The sequence below is a fragment of the Carcharodon carcharias genome, chromosome 13, assembly GCF_017639515.1.
Source record: "Carcharodon carcharias isolate sCarCar2 chromosome 13, sCarCar2.pri, whole genome shotgun sequence".
NCBI classification, from domain to species: Eukaryota; Metazoa; Chordata; class Chondrichthyes; order Lamniformes; family Lamnidae; genus Carcharodon; species Carcharodon carcharias.
Genome location: NC_054479.1, coordinates 82,110,547 through 82,134,717, shown reverse-complemented (window position 1 = coordinate 82,134,717; position 24,171 = coordinate 82,110,547). Strand labels below are relative to the sequence as shown.

General features: G+C 45.0%; 1 protein-coding gene across 5 annotated transcripts in view; it reads right to left on the bottom strand.

Moving 5' to 3' along the window:
- cdk17 (cyclin-dependent kinase 17) overlaps window positions 1-23,740 on the bottom strand; it is a 211,206-nt gene extending 187,466 nt beyond the window's left edge. For 4 of the 5 annotated variants that reach the window (XM_041202669.1, XM_041202671.1, XM_041202670.1 and 1 more), the window contains exon 1: window positions 23,480-23,737. The gene's annotated coding sequence lies outside the window, so the exon portion shown is untranslated. Of the gene's footprint in view, window positions 1-23,479 lie in introns of all 5 variants that reach the window. The other variant, XR_005944792.1, reaches the window with a different exon arrangement.
- Window positions 23,741-24,171: the final 431 nt, after the last annotated feature.

Sequence of the window (24,171 nt, the reverse complement as noted above, 5' to 3'; positions counted from 1 at the left end):
GGAAGTTATGCGACAGGATCAGGTGGAACTACGTGCACACATCCAGAACAATGTACTGTTTAAATAAAAACTGGATGTGTAATCTAATATATGTTTTTAGATACAATTGAATGTGAATATTACAAGGAAGGTATGTATATAGATAAATTGGGGTTAGAAAAGGCATTGAGTGTGGTACCTAGCCAGCCAAATATACAGCTGCAAATGATGGAATGATGCACAGCAGGCTACATGCACTCAAAACAAATGGTGAAATGATCATGTGACTTCAATATCCACCTTGCAATGAGAAGGATCTCTTATGTAATGGCATTGCATGCTGATAAAATATGAGTATTTCCAATATAAAGTAGGGCTTACCTGTGCTTAATGTCTGTCAGAAATTCACTTTGACTTTATAAAGAAAGCTCAAAACCAAATTTAACCTTGTTCTTGTGGATGATGGCTAAAGACCCAAGATCAAAACAGTAAATAGGTTTCTGAAGTAATCATCAATTTAGTGGAAGCAGTTTGCATCTAAAGTTCAAATTCCATCAAAAAGTTCAAATTCAAATACATGAACATTTACAAAGATCAATGCATTTTCTTGACAATTTTTGTAAACTGAAAATTGTATTTGTACATAACTCCAAAAGACAAGTTTTATATAATGTGGAAATATCCTCAAAAGTTTGGATAGAATCATGAAAATGTATAAGGCCTGAGACTATTTTCTGGTTATGAAGCCCATTGAATGAATGGGGCAGTATTGTGGTGGGTATAAAATCAGCTGAAAGACAGAATGCAGAATGTAGTAATGAATGGCGAAAAACATACTGTGGTACCCCAACCCCCTCCCTCCTAACCACGCACGCCCGCACGCACGCGCGCACTTGCACACACACACACCAATGTGTCTAATTTGGGCACCACCCCTTAGAAATGATGACAAGGCCTTGGAGAGGATTTACCAAAATGGTACCAGTCATGATCTGTTCTACTTCCCTGAAGAGCCATTTATTTTAAATTAACTCAGAGTTATGATGCTCTAAGGAGAGATAGGGGGTGAGAGCAGAGAGAGATGGGGGGTGAGAGCAGAGAGAGATGGGGGGTGAGAGCAGAGAGAGATGGGGGGTGAGAGCAGAGAGAGATGGGGGGTGAGAGCAGAGAGAGATGGGGGGTGAGAGCAGAGAGAGATGGGGGGTGAGAGCAGAGAGAGATGGGGGGTGAGAGCAGAGAGAGATGGGGGGTGAGAGCAGAGAGAGATGGGGGGTGAGAGCAGAGAGAGATGGGGGGTGAGAGCAGAGAGAGATGGGGGGTGAGAGCAGAGAGAGATGGGGGGTGAGAGCAGAGAGAGATGGGGGGTGAGAGCAGAGAGATGGGGGGTGAGAGCAGAGAGAGATGGGGGGTGAGAGCAGAGAGAGATGGGGGGTGAGAGCAGAGAGAGATGGGGGGTGAGAGCAGAGAGAGATGGGGGGTGAGAGCAGAGAGAGATGGGGGGTGAGAGCAGAGAGAGATGGGGGGTGAGAGCAGAGAGAGATGGGGGGTGAGAGCAGAGAGAGATGGGGGGTGAGAGCAGAGAGAGATGGGGGGTGAGAGCAGAGAGAGATGGGGGGTGAGAGCAGAGAGAGATGGGGGGTGAGAGCAGAGAGAGATGGGGGGTGAGAGCAGAGAGAGATGGGGGGTGAGAGCAGAGAGAGATGGGGGGTGAGAGCAGAGAGAGATGGGGGGTGAGAGCAGAGAGAGATGGGGGGTGAGAGCAGAGAGAGATGGGGGGTGAGAGCAGAGAGAGATGGGGGGTGAGAGCAGAGAGAGATGGGGGGTGAGAGCAGAGAGAGATGGGGGGTGAGAGCAGAGAGAGATGGGGGGTGAGAGCAGAGAGAGATGGGGGGTGAGAGCAGAGAGAGATGGGGGGTGAGAGCAGAGAGAGATGGGGGGTGAGAGCAGAGAGAGATGGGGGGTGAGAGCAGAGAGAGATGGGGGGTGAGAGCAGAGAGAGATGGGGGGTGAGAGCAGAGAGAGATGGGGGGTGAGAGCAGAGAGAGATGGGGGGTGAGAGCAGAGAGAGATGGGGGGTGAGAGCAGAGAGAGATGGGGGGTGAGAGCAGAGAGAGATGGGGGGTGAGAGCAGAGAGAGATGGGGGGTGAGAGCAGAGAGAGATGGGGGGTGAGAGCAGAGAGAGATGGGGGGTGAGAGCAGAGAGAGATGGGGGGTGAGAGCAGAGAGAGATGGGGGGTGAGAGCAGAGAGAGATGGGGGGTGAGAGCAGAGAGAGATGGGGGGTGAGAGCAGAGAGAGATGGGGGGTGAGAGCAGAGAGAGATGGGGGGTGAGAGCAGAGAGAGATGGGGGGTGAGAGCAGAGAGAGATGGGGGGTGAGAGCAGAGAGAGATGGGGGGTGAGAGCAGAGAGAGATGGGGGGTGAGAGCAGAGAGAGATGGGGGGTGAGAGCAGAGAGAGATGGGGGGTGAGAGCAGAGAGAGATGGGGGGTGAGAGCAGAGAGAGATGGGGGGTGAGAGCAGAGAGAGATGGGGGGTGAGAGCAGAGAGAGATGGGGGGTGAGAGCAGAGAGAGATGGGGGGTGAGAGCAGAGAGAGATGGGGGGTGAGAGCAGAGAGAGATGGGGGGTGAGAGCAGAGAGAGATGGGGGGTGAGAGCAGAGAGAGATGGGGGGTGAGAGCAGAGAGAGATGGGGGGTGAGAGCAGAGAGAGATGGGGGGTGAGAGCAGAGAGAGATGGGGGGTGAGAGCAGAGAGAGATGGGGGGTGAGAGCAGAGAGAGATGGGGGGTGAGAGCAGAGAGAGATGGGGGGTGAGAGCAGAGAGAGATGGGGGGTGAGAGCAGAGAGAGATGGGGGGTGAGAGCAGAGAGAGATGGGGGGTGAGAGCAGAGAGAGATGGGGGGTGAGAGCAGAGAGAGATGGGGGGTGAGAGCAGAGAGAGATGGGGGGTGAGAGCAGAGAGAGATGGGGGGTGAGAGCAGAGAGATAGGGGGGTGAGAGCAGAGAGAGATGGGGGGTGAGAGCAGAGAGAGATAGGGGGGTGAGAGCAGAGAGAGATAGGGGGTGAGAGCAGAGAGAGATAGGGGGTGAGAGCAGAGAGAGATAGGGGGTGAGAGCAGAGAGAGATAGGGGGTGAGAGCAGAGAGAGATAGGGGGTGAGAGCAGAGAGAGATAGGGGGTGAGAGCAGAGAGAGATAGGGGGTGAGAGCAGAGAGAGATAGGGGGTGAGAGCAGAGAGAGATAGGGGGTGAGAGCAGAGAGAGATAGGGGGTGAGAGCAGAGAGAGATAGGGGGTGAGAGCAGAGAGAGATAGGGGGTGAGAGCAGAGAGAGATAGGGGGTGAGAGCAGAGAGAGATAGGGGGTGAGAGCAGAGAGAGATAGGGGGTGAGAGCAGAGAGAGATAGGGGGTGAGAGCAGAGAGAGATAGGGGGTGAGAGCAGAGAGAGATAGGGGGTGAGAGCAGAGAGAGATAGGGGGTGAGAGCAGAGAGAGATAGGGGGTGAGAGCAGAGAGAGATAGGGGGTGAGAGCAGAGAGAGATAGGGGGTGAGAGCAGAGAGAGATAGGGGGTGAGAGCAGAGAGAGATAGGGGGTGAGAGCAGAGAGAGATAGGGGGTGAGAGCAGAGAGAGATAGGGGGTGAGAGCAGAGAGAGATAGGGGGTGAGAGCAGAGAGAGATAGGGGGTGAGAGCAGAGAGAGATAGGGGGTGAGAGCAGAGAGAGATAGGGGGTGAGAGCAGAGAGAGATAGGGGGTGAGAGCAGAGAGAGATAGGGGGTGAGAGCAGAGAGAGATAGGGGGTGAGAGCAGAGAGAGATAGGGGGTGAGAGCAGAGAGAGATAGGGGGTGAGAGCAGAGAGAGATAGGGGGTGAGAGCAGAGAGAGATAGGGGGTGAGAGCAGAGAGAGATAGGGGGTGAGAGCAGAGAGAGATAGGGGGTGAGAGCAGAGAGAGATAGGGGGTGAGAGCAGAGAGAGATAGGGGGTGAGAGCAGAGAGAGATAGGGGGTGAGAGCAGAGAGAGATAGGGGGTGAGAGCAGAGAGAGATAGGGGGTGAGAGCAGAGAGAGATAGGGGGTGAGAGCAGAGAGAGATAGGGGGTGAGAGCAGAGAGAGATAGGGGGTGAGAGCAGAGAGAGATAGGGGGTGAGAGCAGAGAGAGATAGGGGGTGAGAGCAGAGAGAGATAGGGGGTGAGAGCAGAGAGAGATAGGGGGTGAGAGCAGAGAGAGATAGGGGGTGAGAGCAGAGAGAGATAGGGGGTGAGAGCAGAGAGAGATAGGGGGTGAGAGCAGAGAGAGATAGGGGGTGAGAGCAGAGAGAGATAGGGGGTGAGAGCAGAGAGAGATAGGGGGTGAGAGCAGAGAGAGATAGGGGGTGAGAGCAGAGAGAGATAGGGGGTGAGAGCAGAGAGAGATAGGGGGTGAGAGCAGAGAGAGATAGGGGGTGAGAGCAGAGAGAGATAGGGGGTGAGAGCAGAGAGAGATAGGGGGTGAGAGCAGAGAGAGATAGGGGGTGAGAGCAGAGAGAGATAGGGGGTGAGAGCAGAGAGAGATAGGGGGTGAGAGCAGAGAGAGATAGGGGGTGAGAGCAGAGAGAGATAGGGGGTGAGAGCAGAGAGAGATAGGGGGTGAGAGCAGAGAGAGATAGGGGGTGAGAGCAGAGAGAGATAGGGGGTGAGAGCAGAGAGAGATAGGGGGTGAGAGCAGAGAGAGATAGGGGGTGAGAGCAGAGAGAGATAGGGGGTGAGAGCAGAGAGAGATAGGGGGTGAGAGCAGAGAGAGATAGGGGGTGAGAGCAGAGAGAGATAGGGGGTGAGAGCAGAGAGAGATAGGGGGTGAGAGCAGAGAGAGATAGGGGGTGAGAGCAGAGAGAGATAGGGGGTGAGAGCAGAGAGAGATAGGGGGTGAGAGCAGAGAGAGATAGGGGGTGAGAGCAGAGAGAGATAGGGGGTGAGAGCAGAGAGAGATAGGGGGTGAGAGCAGAGAGAGATAGGGGGTGAGAGCAGAGAGAGATAGGGGGTGAGAGCAGAGAGAGATAGGGGGTGAGAGCAGAGAGAGATAGGGGGTGGGGAGGATGGACGGGAGGGGTGGGGAGGACGGACGGGAGGGGTGGGGAGGATGGGAGACATGGGGGAGGGGGGCAGGGGGCAGAGAGAGATTGGGGAGGGGGGCGGGGACAGAGAGAGATTGGGGGGGCGGGCAAGGAGAGGAACAGATGGGGGGAGGGGGTGGGCAAGGGGATGGGGCGGGGATGGAGGGAGGGAGGGGAGGAAGGGTGGGGGGAGTGGGAGGGAGGGGAGCAGGAATGGGGTAGGGAGGACATCAGGAAGTGGGGAGCAGAGGGAGGGGAGGAGGCAGCGGAGGGAGGGGAGGGGGTAGGGAGGCGGGTGAAACGTAGAAACATAGAAAATAGGAGCAGCAGTAGGCCACTTAGCCTTTCGAGCCCGCTCCGCCATTCATTATGATCATGGCTGATCATCCAACTGAATAGCCTGCTCCCGCTTACTCCCTATATCCTTTGATCCCTTTCACCCCAAGAGATATATCTAACTCCTTCTTGAAACATAGAAAGTAGTTTAGGTCAAAACATTGTGTAATAGCGAATTCCACAGGCTCACCAGTCGCTGGGTGAAGAAATTTCTCCTCATCTCAGTCCTAAATGGTCCACCCCATATCCTCAGACTGTGACCCTGGTTCTGGACTCCCCCATCATCAGGAACATCCTTCCTGCATCTACCCTCTCTAGTCTAGTTAGCATTTTATAGGTTTCTATGAGAATACCCCTCATTCTTATGGACTCCAGCGAATATAATCCTATCCTACTCAATCTCTCCTCATATGTCAGTCCCGCCATCCCAGGAATCAGTCTGGTAAATCTTCGCTGCACTCCCTCTACAGCAAAAACATCCTTCCTCAGATAAGGAAACCAAAACTACATACAATATTCCAGGTGTGGTCTCACCAAGGCCTGTATAATTGCAGCAAGATATCCCTGTTCCTGTACTCGAATCCTCTGGCTATGAAGGCTAACATACCATTTGCTTTCTTTACCGCCTGCTGCATCTGCATGCTTACCTTCAGCAACTGGTGTACAAGGACACCCAGGTCTCATTGCACATTCCCCCCTCTCATGTTCTTATCTGAATGGCTATAAATTAAGAACTAGGAGCAGGAGTAGGCAATTCAGCCCCTTAAGCCTGCCCACCATTTAATACGATCAGGGCTGATCTCATTTTGGTCTCAACTCCAATTTCCTGCCCTCTCCCCATAACCTTTCAACCCATTACTAATTAAAAATCTGTCTATCTCCTTCTTAAATTTATTCAGCGTCCCGGCATCCACTGCACTTTGAGCTAGTGAATTCCACAGATTCACGACCCTTTGAGAAAAGTAATTCTTCCTCATCTCTGATTTAAATCTACCCCTCCTTAGCTTAAAACTATGGCCTCTCGTTCTAGAATGCCCCACAAGAGGAAACAGCTGCTCTGCATCTACTTTGTTTATTCCCTTTAGCATCTTATAAATCTCAATTAGATCTCCTCTCATCCTTCTAAACTCTAGCGAGTATAGGCCTAAACTGCTCAATCTCTCCTCATAAGACAAGCCCCTCATCTCTGGAAGCAATCTAATGAACCTCCTCCAATGCACCTACATCCTTCAAGTCAGGGGACCAAAACTGTGCACAGTTCTCCAAGTGCAGTCTAACCAATGCCTTGTACAGTTGCAACAACACTTCCCTATTTTTATACTCTATTCCTTTAGCAATAAATGCCAAAATTCCATTTGTCTTCCTTATTACCTGCTATATCTGCATACTCACTTTCAACGATTCATGCACAAGAACACCCAGATTCCTCTGCACTGAAGCATTCTGAAGGTTCTCTCCATTTAAATCATAAGTCTCTTTTTTATTTTTCCGACCAAAATGGATAACCTCACACTTATCCACGTTAAACTCCATCTGCCAAATTTTGGTCTATTTAACTAACCTGTCCATCTCCATTTATAAATTCCTTATTTCTTCACTGCAACTTACTTTCCCACCTATTTTGGTGTCATCTGCAAATTTAGCTATAGTACCTTCTCTCCCTGAATCCAAGTCATTAATATAGATTGTAAATAGTTGGGGCTCAAGGACCAAACTCTGTGGCATTCCACTAGTTACAGCGTGTCAGCCAGAAAAAGACCCATTTATCCCGACTCTCTGCTTTCTGTTGGTTAGCCAATCCTCTATCCAAGCTAACATATTACCCCTAACTCAGTGTGATCTTATCTTGTGTATTAATCTTTTGTGCGGCACCTTATCAAAGGCCTTCTTGAAGTCCAGATATACTACATCCACAGGATCCCCATTATTCACTTTGCTTGTCACATCTTCAAAGAACTCTAGCAAATTAGTCAAACATGATTTACTCTTCGTAAAACCATGCTGACTCTGATGGATTGCATTTTGGCTTTCCCACATGCCCCATTATTACTTCCTTAATAATGGATTCCAACAATTTCCCGACGACAGACGTTAAACTAACTGGTCTACAGCTTCCTACTTTCCGCCTCCCCCCCAGCCTTTTTGAATAAGGGCGTTATGTTAGCATTTTTCCAATCTACTGGAAGCTTTCCAGAATCCAGGGAATTTTGGAATATTATAGCCAATGCTTCCACTACCTCCGCTGCCATTTCCTTTAAGACCCTGGGACGTAGGTCATCAGGTCCTGGGGACATGTCACCCTTTAATCCCAATAGTTTGCTCAGTACGTTTTCTTTAGTGATGGTGATTGTTCTAAGTTCCTCCTTCTCTATACTTTCTGCACTACCTGTTACTATTGGGGTGATACTCGTGTCGTCCACTGTGAAGACTGAGGCAAAATATTGATTAAGCGTCTCTGCCATTTCTGCGTTCCCCACTATTAACTCCCCAGTTTCATCCTCCAAGGGACCAACATTCACCTTAGCTGCTCTCTTTCTTTTTATATACTTGTAGAAGCTTTTTCTATCAGCTTTTTCTATCAGTTTTTACATTTTGCGCTAGACCTTTGCTCTTTTTATTTTTTTTTTAGTAACCCTTTGTTGATCTTTAAAAGTTCCCAATCTTCCAGCCTGTCACTGGCCTTTACAATTTGGTGTGTCTTAGTTTTTGCCTTTATGTTATCTTTAACTTCCTTGGTTAGCCATGGATGCTTTTTCCCCCCTCTTACCATCTTTCTTCCTCTTTGGAATATAGTTTACTTGGGAGGAATGGAATAACTCCTTAACTATCTGCCACTGTTCATCAACTGTCCTGCCTTGTAGTATTCCTGCCCAGTCCACTAGAGCCAAATCTGCCCTCATGCCTATGCCGTTACCTTTGTTTAACTCCAGAACACTAGTATGGGACTCGAGTTTCTCGCTTTGTCAAAATGAACTTCAAATTCTAGCATGCTATGATCACTCTTCCCTAGAGGATCCTTTACTATGAGATCATTAATTAATCCCATCTCATTACACAAACCCAAATCCAGAATAGCCTGCTCCCTGGTTGGTCCCACAACATATTGCTCCAAGAAACAATCTCTAATACACTCTATGAACTCTCCCTCAAGGCTACCCTTGCCAATTTGATTAGTCCAGTCTATATGCATATTAAAATCACCCATGATTATTGCCGTGCCTTTTTTACATGCTCCCAGTATTTCCTGGTTTATACTGTGCCCTACTGCTGTACTACTGTTTGGGGACTTATAGATTACTCCCACTAGAGACTTCTTTCCCTTGCTATTTCTTATTTCTACCCAGACTGACTCTACCTCTTGCTCTCCAGTGCCTATATCATTCCTCACTATAGCACTGATCTCTTCCTTTACTAACAAAGCTACACCACCTCCTTTTCCTTCCTGCCTATCCTACCGAAACACTAAGTACCCTTGGATATTCAACTCCAAAACCTGTTCTCCCTGTAACGTCTCAGTAATTGCCACCAAATCATACCTATCTTTCTCTATTTGCGTTGTTAACTCGTTAGTTTTATTCCAAATGCTATGTGCATTCAGATGCAAAGCCTAAGTTTGCCCCATTGTCGATTTTCCCTCTGATTTTTTGCCCATTAAGTCTGTCTTCCTGTTTTTGCTACCAAAGTGGATAACCTCACATTTATCCACATTATACTGCATCTGCCATGCATTTGCCCACTCACTCAGCTTGTCCAAATCATACTGAACCATCTCTGCATCTCCCTCACAGCTCACCCTCCCACCCAGCTTTGTGTCATCTACAAATTTGGAGACAATACATTTAGTTCCCTCATCCAAATCATTAATATATATGGTGAATAGCACCGATCCCTGCGGTACCCCATTAGTCACTGCCTGCCAGAAAAAGACCTGTTTATTCCTACTCTTTGTTTCCTTGTTTTCTATCATCTCAATACACTACACCCCCAATCCCATATGCTTTAATTTTACACTAATCTCTTATGTGGGACTTTGTTGAAAGCCTTCTAAAAGTCTACATAAACCACATCCACTGGCTCCCCCTCATTAACTCTACTGGTTACAAACTCAAAACATTTCAGTAGATTTGTCAAGCATGATTTCCCTTTTGTGAATCCATGCTGGCTCTGTCCAATTCTGCCACTGTTTTCCAAGTGCTCAGCTATAAAATCTTTTATAATGGACTCTGGAATTTTCCCCACTACCGACATCAGGCTGACTGGTCTATAATTCTTGTTTTCTCTCTATCTCCCTTCTGCCTTAGCTACCTCCCTTAGCTACCCTCCAATCTGTAGGAACTGTTCCAGAGTCTATAGAATCTCAGAAGGTGACTACCAATGCATCCACTATTTCTAGGGCTACTTCCTTAAGTACTCTGGGATGTAGATTATCAGGCCCTGGGGATTTATTGGCCTTCAATCCCATCAATTTCCCCAACACCATTTCCCTACTAATACTGATTTCTTTCAGTTCCTTTCTCTCACTAAACCCAACATTTCTGGTATGTTGTTGTCCTTCTTTGTGAAGACAGACAGAACCAAAGTATGTATTTAGTTGGTCAGCCATTTCATTGTTCCCATTATAAATTCCCCTGTTTCTGACTGTAAGGGACATATATTTGTCTTCACCAATCTTTTTCTCTTCACATACCTATAGAAAGTTTTACAGTCAGTTTTTATGTTCCCCGCAAGCTTACTCTTGTACTCTATTTTCCCCTTAATCAATCCCTTGGTCCTCCTTTGCTGAATTCTAAACTAATCTCAATCCTCAGGTCTGTTGTTTTTTCTGGCCAATTTGAATGCCTCTTCCTTGGATCTAATACGATCTCTAATTTCCCTTGTAAGCCACGTTTGGCCACCTTTCCTGTTTTACCTTTGCGCGAGACAGAAATAAACAATTGTTGCAGTTCACCCATGCGCTCTTTGAATGTTTGCCATTGCCTATCCACCATCATCCTTTTTAAGTAACATTTCCCAATCCATCATAGCCAACTCGCACCTCATACCATCATAGTTTCCTTTAAGATTCAGGACCCTAGACTCAGAATCAAATAAGTCACTCTCCATCTTGATGAAGAATTCTATCATATTATGGCCGCTCATCCCAAAGGGGCCTCGCACAACTAGATTGTCAATTATTCCTTTCTCATTACACAGGACGCAGTCTAGGATGGCCTGTTCTCTAGCTGGTTCAACGTATTGGTCCAGAAAAACATCCCGCATACACTCCAGGAATTCCTCCTCTATGGTATTGTTACTAATTTGATTTGCCCAATCTATATGCAGATTGAAGTCACCCATAATTACAGATATTCCTTTATTGCATGCGTCTCTAACTTCCTGTTTATTGCCATTCCCAACATCACCACGACAGTTTGGGGGTCTATATACAAGCCCCACTAACGTTTTTTGCCCCTTAGTGTTTCTCAGTTCTACCCATACAGATTCCACATCGTCGGAGCTAATATCTTTTCTATTACATTAATTTCCTCTTTCACCAGCAATGCAACTCCACTGCCTTTTCCTTTTTGTTTGTCCTTCCTAAATACAGAATTCCCTGGATGTTCACTTCCCATCCCTGGTCACCCTGCAGCCCAGTCTCCGTAATCCCGACTATATCATACCTGATTACATCTATTCGCGCAGTTAATTCATCCACTTTATTGCGAGTGCTCCTAGCGTTAAGGCACAAAGGCTTAACGCTCGTCTTTTTAACATTACTTGTCCCATTCCCACTATTTTTCACTGAGGCCCTGTTTGATTCTTGCCCTTGATTTCTCTGCCTATCACTTTTCTTATTCCCCCTTCTGTCTTTTGTTCTTGTCCTTGATTCCCCCTCTTCTGACTCCTTGCATAGGTTCCCATTCCCCTGCCATTTTAGTTTAAACCCTTCCCAACCGCTCTAGGAAATATTCCCCCGAGGACATCAGTCCCAGTCCTGCCCAGGTGTAACCCATCCAGTTTGTACTGGTCCCACTTCACCCAGAACCGGTCCCAAAGCCCCAGGAATCTGAAACCCTCTCCCTCACACCATCTCTTCAGCCACGTATTCATCTGATATATCCTGCTACTTCTACTCTGACTAGCAACGTGGCACTGGTAGTAATCCTGAGGTCACTACCTTTGAGGTCCTACTTTTCAACTTACTTCCCAGCTCCCTATATTCTGCTTTTAGTTAGGTTAAAAAAAAAGGATGAGGTCCTATGTCATTTGTACCAATGTGTACCACAACCACTGGCTGTTCGCCCTCCCCCTTCAGAATGTCCTGTAGTCACTCTGAGGCATCCTTGGCCCTAGCATCAGGAGAGACAACATACCATCCTGGAGTCTTGTTTGCGGCCACAGAAACGCCCATCCATTTCCCTTACAATTGAATCCCCTATAAATATTGCATTCCCACACTTTTTACTCCTCCCCTGTGCAGCAGAACCAACCATGGTGCAACAAATTTGGCTGTTAATGCTTTCCCGAGATGCCATTCCCCTCAACAGTATCCACAGCGGTCTATCTGTTTTGCAGGGGAATAGCCACAGGAGATTCCTGCACTGCCTGCCCAGACCTCTTGCTCTGCCTGGAGGTCACCCATTCCCTTTCTGCCTGTGGATTCTTAGCCCACAATGCTCTCCATCTTGCGGATGCTCCAGTGTCCCCAGTCACCGCTCCAGCACTGAAACCCAGGCTTCCAGGTGCTACAGCTTGAGACACTTCCTGCACGCATGCAGGCCTCGGGCACTGGAAATGTTCCCGGCTTCCCACATAGAGCAGTGGAGCACACCACGGCTTTGAGCTCTCCTGCCATGACCTACCCCTTTAAATTAAATTAAACCTTTTGAAAGATACTTAATATCAAATAATATTGATTACTCTAGGGGCCTTCTTCCCTGCTCCTCGTTGTTACAGAATATAGCCCTTACAAATGAAGAACCACAAAATAAGACCTTAAAAGCTATAAGCGATAAAAGTAGTAAATACTTACCTTACCGTACTCACAGTACTCAAAGGATCACCTCATTCCCTCCTCACCAAACTCCCTCAGTCACCGAACTCCAACTTAAGCACTCTACTGCAGCCCAAAGCAGCACTGAAGTGTAGACAATGTCAGCACTGTAGGCTGGCCTGTTTTTATACTCTCTGAATCCAGCCTCTAAGAACCTGTTTAAACCAGTTATCCAATTAACTAGTTGTAGCTGCAAGCAGAGCCTGTATAAACCCTGTTTTAAAGCTGGCCTAAAACTCACCTTCTTCCAAACCAAACAGTAACTATTAGTTAACTACTAAATTAAAGAAAGACTAGGCTTTAGACAGAAATTAACCTGTAAATTTCCTCAGTCGCCAAACTCCAACTTAAGCACTCTACTGCAGCCCAAAGCAGACTCCGGGGGGAGGAAGGAAGGGTGGGGGGGGGGGGGGGGGGGGGGGGGGGGGGAAGAGAGTAGGGAGGGAAGGGAGTGGGGAGGGAGGGGAGTCACCACTAAGGGAAACTTTACTGTACCAGCCAAATAAATACTGTTGCTTCAAGACAAAGTGAAAAGCTAGATTCTGCAGCAAGTAACTTACCTCCTCACATCCCAAGCCAGTCCACCATCGATAGTGCCGCTGGTCTTGAGTCAGGGCTTGCAGTGGGATCTAATTTATAAACCCCTAGGAGGAGGAGAACCACAGACATACAGCTAGCGATCTTTGCCAATATCCTGGGGGTATCCCTTTTCCTCTTTGTTATTCTGTCCCATTACGGTGCTGTTAACAATCCCAAGAAGCTGGAGTAATGGAATAGCACAGGAGCATAGTACTGTGACCATGTGAAGAATAGCACCAATAATAAATGGATTACTTTGCAAGGTGGAAGCCAACTTAAATGAAACACAATACCTATTGGGCTTTGTCAGTACCACAGTGAATAACAACTGCATTAATTGTGTTTTGCACTAAGAAATATGCCTCGTCAATAAATATTTGATTTGAAAATAAAAATCTACAAGACACAAGTAAGGACTGTCGTGAAATACTCTGCATTTGCCTAGATGAATGCAGCTCCAACAAGACTCAAAGAAGCTTGACACCATGCAGGACAAAGCAGTCTGCTTGAATTAGTACTCCATCCACCCTCTCCACCACTGGCAAAGCTTAGCTGCAGTATGCACCTCCTAAAGGTGCACTGCAACAACTGCTGAGGCTTCTTTGTCAGCGTCTTCCCAAACCAGCAACCTGTACCACCCCGAAGGACAAGGGCAGCAGATGATTGGGGAACACCACCAGCTGCAAGTTCTCCCCCAAGCCACATACCATCCTAACTTGGAAATGTATCACTCTTCCTTCAAATTGCTGGATCAAAATCCCAGAATTCTCTTCCCAATAGCAATGTGGGTGAACCTATATCACACAAATGCCAACAGTTCAAGCTGATAGCTCACCAACATTTCCTCTAAGGGAAATTAGGGATGAGCAATAAATGTTGGTCATACCAGTGACACACAAGCCCCATGAATTAATAAAAAAAATTGAGTAGTACCTTTTGGAAAGTGAGATATTTTACGCCAAACAAATAGACCGGATCTCATCTTAATAACTTATCTGGCAGATGGAACCTCTGACAATGCAGCATTGCCTCAGGTCTACACAGATTTTGCACTTAAATATCTGACTGAGGCTTGAACCTACAACTTCCAGACTCAACTTCACTCAAATCTGTGCCAAGCTGAAATTATACACCAATTTAAATAAAAATAAGCAAATGGGAAAAAAAAGACACAGCACTTTTCCAAAAGTAATGGTTATCAGGGGTAACAAGACAACAGTTCACTCCAACACATTGTCCAACACGACAATACTGAAGCAAAATATAATTTTTATTTTTGCGCAAAGAAGTACATTTCCATAAATTGATAATAAATTAATAACTTTAATTTATATAGCACCTCTAAATAGCAACCCACTCCTACCCACCACCCCCCACCACCCTGGTTGCTTCACAGGAGTCTTAATCAAACAAAATTTAGCTCTGAGCCATAAAAAGAGCATTAGGACAGATGACCAAAAGTCAGTCAAAGAGATAGATTTTCAGGAACATCTTAAAGGAAGAAAGGGAGGTAGAGAAGTAACTTTGGGGGGGGGTGGCAGATTCTGACTTAGAGGCATTCAGTCATAATCCCACAGATGGTAGCTTCGCACCATTGGCTCCTCAGTCAAGCACATGCACCAATTGTCTGAACCTGCGATTCCTTTAATGCTGAGCAGGATTACTATTGCAACAACAAAGGTGATCAGTAAGGTAAAACGAACCTGTCTCACAACGTGGAGGCAGTGGCGTGGTGGTATTGTCATCAGACTAGTAATCCAGAGATCCAGGGTAATGCCCTGGGGACCAGGGTTTGGATCCCACCATGGCAGATGTTACCGTTTTAATTCAGTAAAAAACCTGGAATTAAAACTCTAATGATGACCATGAAACGATTATTGCAAAAAAACCCATCTGGTTCACTAATATCCTTCAGGGAAGGAAATCTGCCATCCTTACTTGGTCTGGCCTACACATGACTCCAGACCCACAACAATGTGGTTGAGTCTGAATGCCCTCTGAAATGGCCTAGTAAGCCAAGGCAATTAGGGACGCTGGCCTAGTCAGTGACACCACCATCCCATGAATGAATTAAAAATAAATTGGATAGGTTTAGGGAAAGAATTCCAGAGCAGCCTTGGCTGCACCATGATTAACATGGGCCAGAATTGGAGGAGCACAGATTTCTCAGTGGGTTTTAGGGTTGGGGGAGGTGGGGGGCGGGGTTACAGAGATAGGCAGGGGGTGAGGCCATGCAAGGATTTGAAAACAAAAAGCAATCCTTGGAAACCAACGGAGGTCCACAATAACAGGGTTTGGTGAGGCAGGGTTTGATGAGCTTAAAATTATCCAGGATGGAAGGTGGGCAGCTAGCCAGGGCAGAATTGTCAAGTACAGAAGCAACAAAGGAACGATAAGAGTTTCAGCAGCCAATGAGCTGGAGCCGAGGCGTGGTGGGGTTGGGTGGGGAGGTGTGCAAAGGTGCTGGGAAATGGAGTTGGGCAATGTTATTGATATGACAGTAGGTGGGCTTGGTGATGGAATGGATATGTGGTTGGTATTTCATCTTCAGGTTAAATCTGATAGTAATGTATAACTACAGCATAATTATTAATTAGGGCTCCTTGAAATATTAATTTGTATTGCCTCAAGCTAACCACAAGACAAGTGGCAAAGCTCACATGACCCAAAGTTACTCTTAAAAATATAACTCATGTCAAAAATCACATCGCCACAAAATAATAATGAGGCACCATCTGTTTTGCAGCCACAACAACAAGGTTAGACAAACGTATTATTTAATAGGTTACTGCAGGTATTGTCTTCATTTGGAAGTTAACATGCTGGTACAATGGAGTATTCCATCAAAACCAGGAAAACTATTGCACACAATGTCAGTTTAAAAGTGCAGAGGCCATGTTAGTCAGGTGGTGCTGCTTTGCACAAGTTCAGTGCCCAAGTGCCTCATTGTGAAACATGCTCCAATTCTTGTGTGGATTAGGTGGAACAACTGAAATTGAAACAAGGGACTCTAAATATACACAGTGATTACCTCTGTGATATGCTTGGTGTCAAAAGGAAGAATAGGAGCAGTTTTCTATGCAAAATTGAAATGTTTTTGGAAAACCATTATCATTAAGTAATTCAACTTTCTTCAATCAACCTCCATGTACAAACAAATTACACAAAAGCAGTACAGAAGTGAAGAAGTAAAATTCTGTGACTCAGTAGAGGCTAAGTTCAAATTCTAACATCAAGACGCATTCTGAACTTCCGCAACCACAAGAGCTGATTGACCAAAAAAGTTAAAAGAACCAACATTTCCAAAGTTTGCAGTAAGCAGCAGTATTAAATGGTATTTACTGCAGAGAAACAGATAATTTATTTCAAAACTGTCCATATGCCAGCATTCACCCTTCTTCATAGAATCCCAGAGAGCCATGAAGTACCAATATATCAGTAATCAAGGTTTGAAAGGAAACTCAGCATTGACTGATGGGACACTCTTTGCACAGAAAGAGATCCTCCCAACCTAAGCAAGAGAGAGAAGTTGCACCATGACATGTACTGACTGTAGGCAGATGTAACTGGAACCTGCAGCTAAAGCAATGGTGTTAAATATTGTGCGTCAGCAGTGGCTCAGTTGATGGCACTCTTACCTCCAAGTCAGACAATTCTGGGTTCAATTCCTACTCCAGTACTTGAGCACAAAAGCCTAGGCTGACACTCTAGTCCAGTGGTGAGGGACTGTTGCACTGTCAAAGGTTCCTTTAAACCAAAGTTCCATCTGCCATCTCAGGTAGATGTAAAAAGATCTCATGGCACTATTTCTAAGAAAAGCAGGGTAATTATTATCCCTGGTGTCTTGCCCAATTTCTATCCCTGAGTTAAAGAGCTTGGATTTTATTTTATTTTGATTAATTTATTTGGCACTATTGCTAAGGTTCATTCTCCTCCTGTACTGTGGTGAAAATATGTTTTCTCTCCTCCATTATTTCTCACAGTCTGCAGGAATAAGACGAGGATACCAACAGGGCCAGAGGCTGGGGTTACTTTAACATCTTTATGAGACCAGGACACTGCAATCAACAGTCAACTTCAGACAAAAATAAATCTCGTCATAACCACATTGCTGTTTGTGGAAGTTTGTTGCGTGCAAATTAGCTGCTGCATTTTTTGCATTACAAGAGTCACTACACTTCAAAAGTGCTTCACTGGCTGTAAAGCACTTTGAGTCTTCTGGTGGTCATGAAAGGTGCTACATAAATAGCAAATCTTGAAATCACTTTCAGGGCTATAGAGCTACTAATTGCTCATTGACACCAATCTTTTCTCAAACTTGAGTATGCTGAAGATTGACTGCAAGTAGACAACACAGTGAAAAAGTTACCTTGCCAAAATGGGGTAAGAGAATGCATCAAATTAGTTTCAATAAACACCAAGATAAAAACAAAAAAACTGCGGATGCTGGAAATCCAAAACAAAAACAGAATTACCTGGAAAAACTCAGCAGGTCTGGCAGCATCGGCGGAGAAGAAAAGAGTTGACGTTTCGAGTCCTCATGACCCTTCGACAGAACTCTGAGTTCTGTCGAAGGGTCATGAGGACTCGAAACGTCAACTCTTTTCTTCTCCGCCGATGCTGCCAGACCTGCTGAGTTTTTCCAGGTAATTCTGTTTTTGTTTTCAATAAACACCAAATGTCTCTACGGGCATAGGATTCATCCATCCCATGGCAAATCAGCATCAAACTCAAAGTTATACTTGAATATCACCTGCACAGTGGAGAGCTTATAGAGGGAGTGCAGCGAAGGTTTACCAGACTGATTCCTGGGATGGCGGGACTAACATGTGATGAGAGATTGAGTCGGTTAGGATTATATTCGCTGAAGTTCAGAAGTATGAGGGGGATCTCATAGAAACCTATAAAATTCTAACAGGGCTAGACAGTGTTGATGCAGGAACGATGTTCCTGATGGTGGGGGAGTCCAGAACCAGGGGTCACAGTCTGAGAATGCAGGGTGGCCCATTTAGCACTGAGATGAGGCGAAATTTCTTCACCCAGAGAGTGGTGAGCCTGTGGAATTCACTACCACAGAAAGTGGTTGAGGCCAAAACATTGTATGTTTTCAAGAAGGAGTTATATATAGCTCTTGGGTCGATGGGAATCAAGGGATATGGGGAGAAAGCGGGAGCTGGCTATTGAGTTGGATGATCAGCCATGATCATAATGAATGGTGGAGCAGGCTCAAAGGGCCGAATGCTACTCCTAGTTTCTATGTGCACCCTAAGAAGAACTCAAGTATCAGTATATTTAACCAGCCAAAATCAACACTTACCTACAGACCAATTGGACAAAATGGGGTAAGTTACTTGTAAAGGATTGGGAAAATCACACACGTTGTCCCAGAGTCCAAAAGATCTTAATGTAACCCAGCCTCTGGTCCCATCAGTACCTCATCCTACTCCTGTAGAATGTGAGAAATAATGGAGGGGGGAAAAAGCATATTTGCACCACAGTACAGGAGGAAAGTGAATCTGATTTAGCAATAGTGCCAAGTAAATTAATCAAATTAAAAACTAAACTCCTTAACTGAACTTACGTTCAGCTTTTGTAATGGCTATTTCATATATTGAAAACAAAATATTTACAATAAACAAAAGGAGGCACAAGCCACTTGATGACTGGCATCTAAATTGCAGCAGGGGGCTGAAAATCTTCGGTTAAAAACTGCTGACTTGTTACTGTGGCCGATTTCCATGGCTCATTTGTTCTGTGTGCCACATACAATAAATGTCAGACACTAACTTTTGTTTCAATCTCCTGCAATTCCTGAAATATTGATCTTTAAGGTTTGCAATTTGTATTTTGGAAGGGAACTGAAAATATTTGTACAAATATAATTTGTTTCTGTTTTGTGAATTTATTTCCACATTTGCTGTTATAAAAACAAAATTTTTATTTGGAGTGTTGGAGAAGTAGATCTCACACACAATGTATTACAACAGTAAGAGAACACCACTAACAATAATATTTAGGCAAGAAGCTGAAGAAACAGTCATATACCAAGTATAGTCAAAAGTAAAATCTTCGATCACTTTTAATATTTTCCATATCAACCATTATAGTTTAATGAAGATTCAATTGCATAACAGAAGTTATCAATGCTTTTTCATCAATTTTTTATCCGTATTTCAATATATATATATATTTAAGTGACTACACACTAGGTAGTAGATATAATTTAGATGTACACAGTAGTAGATATAATTTTCATACTAGTCCTTCCATTGTATTTATGCTGCAATTACATTTCAATGATTGATAGCTATAGTAGCAGTTTCAGATTAGATAGCAGTATGTCGATTAAACCGCCTGACTAGAACTGCAATATTCCTGTCCAGGAGAGTTTTCTGCTCATCAGAGCTCACATGCATGCTCAGTAACTCCTCCCACCGGTTAAACTTAAATTTCAAATGTAAACATTTAGCGCATTCAGTCTCTGAACACGCAAGTCGAAGGAAGCCCCAATGCACATTTTAAAACCAAGGTCAACAGTGCACTGGAATTACACACCATGCAACATCAGATCTGACATAGTTTTCATCCAGAGTTGGATTATGCCCCAACTACACAACTTGATAATCTGTATGAACTGGAAACCACACACAGATGGAAATCCTTCTTGATCAAAAATTCTTCCAATTATGTTTCAGAAGGAGAAGTGGATTACATTTTAAAATATTTCCCAAACAGCACACATTATTTGAAGATACTGCAAATTCTAATATAATTGATACTGAGCAAAAGTATACAGACAAATACTACCATACAAAAGTTAACATGCAGCGACCCTCATTACAGGATTTGGGTCTCATAGCAGGAACCTCAAAATTAAAAAAGGTAAATTTTAAAGTTCAGGCACCAATTATTGCCATAAATTTATGGTTTAGGTAGTTGCTTTTTTCAAATATTTATTCTCAGGATGTGAGCAAAAAAGCCATTTATTGCTCATCTCCAGTCGTCCTGAGAAGGCGGTGGGTCACCTGGAGATTGTATTACTCTGACAAGTGAACAATTTGCAAGATCATTTGACTGTGGGGGACTTGAATCGCGTGCAGCCAGATCAGGTAGAGTAGCAAGCACCTTTTAATGAAGTAAAGGAGGGCATCACTGAGTCAGTTGAGTCTCTTTTTAAACCAATCCAGCATCACATGTAGTTAGTTTCAATTTTACAACTTGCCACTATGGATTTAAACACAATTAATCAAGTTTCTTCGTAGGAGCTAAGCATGTAGAAGATTTCCACAGCTTCTTGTCAAGATTAGGAAATACAGTATGGTTACACAGACCAACAGAACATGGGGACAACACTCAAAGAATTTTAATACAAAAGCTAAAAACTGCGGATGTTGGAAATCCAAAACAAAAATAAAAATACCTGGAAAAACTCAGCTGGTCTGACAGCATCTGCGTAGAGGGATTCAGTTAACATTTCGAGTCCATATGACTCTAAGGAAAGATAGAAAAGAGGTGAAATATAAGCTGGTTTGGGGGGGTGGGAAAGGTTTTGGAGATAACCAAAAGATGTCATAGACAAAAGGACAAAGAGGTGTTGAAGGTGGTGATATTATCTAAGGAATGTGATTATAGGTGACATTAAGGGTAGAAAGCCAGACGAGCAAGGTACAGATAGCCCTAGTGGGGGGTGGGGTGGGGGGGAAGGGATCGAAAAAGGCTAAAAAGGTAGAGATAAAACAATGGATGGAAATACATTTTAAAATAACGGAAATAGGTGGGAAAAGAAAAATCTATATAAATTATTGGAAAAAAGGGGGATCGGAAAGGGGGTGGGGATGGAGGAGACAGTTCATGATCTAAAATTGTTGAACTCAATATTCAGTCCGGAAGGCTGCAAAGTGCCTAGTCGGAAGATGAGGTGCTGTTTGCGTTGACCTTCCCTAGAACAATGCAGCAGGCCAAGGACAGATATGTGGGCATGAGAGCAGGGTGGAGTGTTGAAATGACAAGCGACAGGGATGTCTGGGTCATGCTTGCAGACAGACCGAAGGTGTTCCGCAAAGCAGTGACCCAGTCTGCATTTGGTCTCTGCAATGTAGAGGAAACCGCATTGGAAGCAGTGAAGAATTTTCAAAGAATTTTCTTCATTGATATTGGCAACAAAATTTAACTTTGTGGCACCATATGCGAAAAAATTTTGGCCACTGGAATTATGCATGCCATGGAATATTGATGAGCAATACATTTATTTGAAGTTGCTCTTTCTACTATTCTAATGGAAGGTGCTAATCTGTTTTAAACATATCCACTAAAATAACAGCAAACAAATTACAGATAAATGCAGTATAGATTTGTATGAAGCGTACTGATATAATTTCAGAACAACAGCAAATTAAGTGTCCAGTGTTCAGAAAATATTCAAACATATTCCTAACTTAGTTAGTCCCATCATCCTCAGATCAGCTCGATTCTCTAATAACTTAAGTGGAAAAGGATCTCATGTTGTATACTTTACAGCCACAATGTTGGCATCAAAAAAATCTCAAAGCACCTACATCAGAGAGTGTCTCATACTGCTGGACAGCGGGTTACATAAATATACAGCAGAAATCTTATGTGCCACTTCTGCTTCTTACAGTACAGAAACAGGCCCTTTGGTCCAACAGGTGTCATGTCAGTTTATATGCTCCACACAAACCCCTTATCGAACCTCATCAACATATCCTGTGGTATAGAGTTCCACATTCTAACTACTCTCTGGATAAAGAAGTTTCGCCTGAATTCTCTATTGCATTTATTGATGAGTATCTTATCCTTATCGTCCCTAGTTCAAATGTGATCCATAAGTGGAGACACCTTCTCTACAGCCACCCTATCAAACCCTTTCATAATCTTGAATATTTCTATCAGGTTACCCTTCAAGCTTTTTTCCCGGAAAGAAGAGCCCTAGCCTGTTCATTTTTTCTCTGATAGGAAACTCTCAGTTCTGGGTTCGTCCTGGTGCAAAAAAGATATACCTTCTCTCATGATGCTATATCCTTTTGATAATAATGTGGAGACCAGAACTGTTTATAGTACTGCATGTGGTTCAACAAAAGTTTTATACAAGTTCAACAACCTTTTTTCAATTCCATCCTTCTAGAAATGTAATCCAATGCTTTGTTTTTTTTTAAATGATGTGTTGCTATATGATCTAGGTACCTCTATCCCTCTCTTCTTTTACCCCATTTAGACACTTATTTCCAAGGAGTATGTGGCATCCTACTCTTCCTATCAAATCCTACCTACCTCACATTTATCTATATTGAAGTTCAGCTATTCACCTAACTCCACAAGTTGTACAGCAAAGACCCTGAGATTTTTTTAAATTGAAATGAGCAACGTTCTACAGGGGTAGTTAAAATCTTCAAGCAAGTGTATTGTAATTCAGATTGCTTTAAGTTTCTTCAGATATCAATTTAAATAGTTAACACAGCCAGGGCTTCAATATGATGAAATAGTTACTCTTTGTGATCATGGACATATTTTGCTGTCTTTGTCTTAGGCATAGTTTCAGTATTGAAAATTTTGGGGGAATTTATTTCACGCTAACTTGAACAGGCAGGAACAAGATGCCATGACAAATTACTCATGTATAGAACATAGAAATAAAATGAGAATTCAGTTTACTTGCTTTCTCTACAAGTTCAGCAAACTTAACAGTTAGGCTTACAATGTCATTTATGTAGATTATTAAATTCATGCCATGCATGTTGGTGCAGCATTAACATTCTGATAAATAGAAACTAAACTCAAACCCATTGACGAACTTTGTACTTTCACACATTGGACAGATAACTGAGACTGAACAGCAGCTTTTTAAGTTTCAACGAGTATATTATGAAACACCCAACTGCTTCAAAGTCAAATCAAAGACTTCCAAGTGTCAATTTTCATTGTGTACACGAAAAAAATTAAACGGTTGAGAAACTGCCAGTTTAGGAAGCAGTTACAGGATTCCTACAATTAAACTGCACAGGGTTGCCACTTGCACCTTGTGGTGCGATGGACAAATTCCTGTGGATTGTCCTGGTCACCATTTTATTCCCATTATTAATAAACAAGAGCTGAATCTTGGACGAGGCGCTAATTAATGAAGGATGAGATCATGGGCCGGAATGCTGAATCGTCACCCTCTTCCCACGGTCGCTTTCTTTTGCTATAATTTCCTCCTGCAGTCCCAGGACTTGTTTCCATGACAGGCTGACATCCGCTTCAGCATAACACTTCCCCTCAGCAAGATATAAAAACTTGTATTTCCTGTCATTAAACCCGTCCTTATAAATGAGCGATAGCCGAGACAAGTGGTGGGAAAGGGCAAGGCCAGTCAAGAAATGGTCAAAACAATATCCCAGAGCCATGTTAGCAACAAACACACCGGTTAACTTTAATCCGAGAATTTAAAAAAAAACAAACATTACCTGTGTGGATAATAAAGGCAGCGTCTGCCCGCTGCAGAGTGTTTGACTCTCTGGGTTGAGCGATGGCCGGTCCCTCCTCTCTCTCCGGTTCACTTCACTCCGGCTCCTCGCCCCGTAACAAGGGCGCCTGTCGGCCGCCCCGTAGCCACACGCCGGCTCTCGGTGGGGGGTGGGGGGATTACCGGGGGGTATACCGGACCGCCCGCCCACTCTCTCTCTCTCTCTCTCTCTCCCCCCTGCCGCCCACACACTCTCTCTCCCCCCGGCCGCCCACACACTCTCTCTCCCCCTGGCCGCCCACACACTCTCTCTCCCCGACCGCCCACACTCTCTCTCTCCCCGGGCCACCCGCCCACTCTCCGCCAGCTCCCTCTCTCACCGGCCGCCCACTCTCTGCCCAGGCTGGTGACGGTTTTTTTTCGAATTTCCTGGGGCTCGAGCGCAGTGCCGGCCTTCAAGCAGCGCTCGGTGCTGTGGAGAATGGGGGGGAGGGGTTGGTGCTGTCGCCTTGGCCAAAGCCAGTCAGACAAATTAGTGGAGTCCCGGGAGCCGAGCCGAGCCGAGCCGAGCCGGGCCGGGAGCGCTCCCCCCCACCCCGCTGCTCGGAGACCACAAACCCAAAGGTTCACCCTTCACCCGGCCGAGCTAGGCTACTCGCTTCAAGCACCGAACTGCGCGGACCGTGTCAAAGG